The sequence below is a fragment of the Petromyzon marinus genome, unplaced genomic scaffold (genome assembly GCF_048934315.1).
Source record: "Petromyzon marinus isolate PM22_M1 ecotype Great Lakes invasive population unplaced genomic scaffold, UKy_Petmar_22M1.pri1.0 PM_G_Scaffold_174, whole genome shotgun sequence".
NCBI classification, from domain to species: Eukaryota; Metazoa; Chordata; class Hyperoartia; order Petromyzontiformes; family Petromyzontidae; genus Petromyzon; species Petromyzon marinus.
The window spans coordinates 207,501-210,000 of record NW_027422733.1 but is presented as its reverse complement, the minus strand read 5'-3'; positions in this window follow the sequence as shown (position 1 = coordinate 210,000).

Genomic DNA, 2,500 nt, shown 5'->3' with positions numbered 1-2,500 from the left:
TCCTGTCAGAGAGGAAGTCTGTGATCCACCTGCAGGTGGAGTAGGGCACGTTCAGCTGGAAGAGCTTGTCCTGAAGCAGGGCAGGGATGATGGTGTTGAAGGCAGAGCTGAAGTCCACAAACAGGATCCTGGCGTAGGATGCTGGGGCGTCCACATGCTGTAGGGTGAAGTGGAGGGCCATGTTAACTGCGTCGTCCACAGACCTGTTGGCTCTGTAGGCAAACTGAAGGGGGTCCAGGAGAGGGTCTGTGATGGCTTTGAGGTGTGCCAGGAGCAGGCGCTCAAAAGACTTCATTACCACAGATGTAAGGGCGACCGGTCTGTAATCATTTAGTCCTGTTGGCCTTAGCTTTTTGGGCACAGCGATGATGGTGGAGGACTTGAGACAGGCTGGTACATGGCATGTCTCCAGGGAGGTGTTAAAGATGTTGGTGAACACCGGAGACAGCTGGTCAGCGCAGTGCCTGAGGGTGGCTGGAGAGACAGAGTCCGGCCCGGCTGCTTTGCGTGGATTCTGCCTCTTGAAAAGCCCATTAACTTCTCCCTCCTGAAAGGAGAGAGTCGTTTCTGTAGTATGGGTGGGGGATGGGGCCTCTTGGGTGGGAAGGGGTGGTTCAGGACAGTCCAATTGTCTTTCAAATCTACGGTAGAACTCGTTCAGGTCGTTGGCTAGGCGGGAGTCGTTAGTGGTGTGGGGCGCTCTGGGTTTGTAGTTGGTGATGTGCCTGAGCCCTTTGGCAGACAGAAGCAGCGTCGTTAGTAGAGAACTGGTGTTTTAGTGTCTCTGAGTACAGTCGTTTAGCCTCTCTCACCGCTTTGCTAAACCTGTTCTTCGACTCCTTGAATCTGTCTCTATCCCCACTCCTAAACGCTTCCTCCTTCTCCAACCTCAACCTTTTGAGCTTTGCTGAGAACCAGGGCTTGTTGTTGTTAAAGTTCACCCTGGTACGTGTTGGGATACAGCAGTCCTCACAGAAGCTGATGTACACAGCCTCTGTGAGTTCATCCAGACTATTGGTAGCAGTCGTGAACATATCCCAGTCAGTACAGTCTAAGCACGCCCGCAAATCTTCCACAGCCTCACTGGTCCACTGTTTAGATGTCCTCACAGCAGGTTTACAGAGTTTTAGTTGCTGCCTGTATGCACGAATCAGGTGGACCAAGGGAGTTCTGTGCGAGCCGAACAGCCCCGTGACCCACAAGAGAAACATCCCCGCCAAATTCGAGCGTTTGACGGGGTCTATCCGTGAAAAAATATTCACGTTTTTGAGTGCACATGCATTTCTGCTGCAAATGCCTCTGGAAGTTTCATGCCGTTCGTATGCCAATTGTGGCAACACGAAAATGACCCGTTTTCCCATTCCGAGGGATTTCTGTGCGACCCTAACAGCCCCGTGAGCCACAAGAGACACATCCCCGCCAATTTCTAGCGTTTCACGGGGTCTATCCGTGAAAAATATAGACGTTTTTGAGTGCACATGCATTTCTGCTGCAGATGCCTCTGGAAGTTTCATGCCGTTCGTACGCAATGTGGCAACACGAAAATGACCCCTTTTCCCATTCCGAGGGATTTCTGTGCGACCCTAACTAACAGCGCCCGTGAGCCACAAGAGAGACATCCCCGCCAATTTATAGCGTTTCACGGGGTCTATCCGTGAAAAATATAGACGTTTTTGAGTGCACATGCATTCCTGCTGCAAATGCCTCTGGAAGTTTCATGCCGTTCCTATGCAATGTGGCCACACAAAAATGACCCGTTTTCCCATTCCGAGGCATTTCTGTGCGACCCTAACAGCCCCGTGAGCCACAAGAGAGACATCCCCGCCAACTTCTAGCGTTTGACGGGGTCTATGCGTGAAAAATATTAAAATTTTTGAGTGCACGTGCCTTTCTGCTGCAAATGCCTCTGGAAGTTTCATGGCGTTCCTATGCAATGTGGCAAGACGAAAATGACCCCTTTTCCCATTCCGAGGGAGTTCTGTGCCACCCTAACAGCCCCGTGAGCCACAAGAGACACATCCCCGCCAATTTCTAGCGTTTCACGGGGTCTATCCGTGAAACATATAGAAGTTTTTGAGTGCACATGCATTCCTGCTGCAAATGCCTCTGGAAGTTTCATGCGGTTCGTACGCAATGTGGCAACACGAAAATGACCCGTTTTCCCATTCCCAGGGATTTCTGTGCGACCCGAACAGCCCCGTGAGCCACAAGAGACACATCCCCGCCAATTTCTAGCGTTTCACGGGGTCTATCCGTGAAAAATATCAATTTTTTTTTGACTGCACATGCATTTCTGCTGCAAATGCCTCTGGAAGTTGCATGCGGTTCGCATGCAATGTGGCGACACGAAAATGACCCGTTTTCCCATTCCGAGGGATTTCTGTGCCACCCTAACAGCCCCGTGAGCCACAAGAGAGACATCCCCGCCAATTTCTAGCGTATCACGGGGTCTATCCGTGAGAAATATTCACTTTTTTGAGTGCACATGCATTCCTGCTGC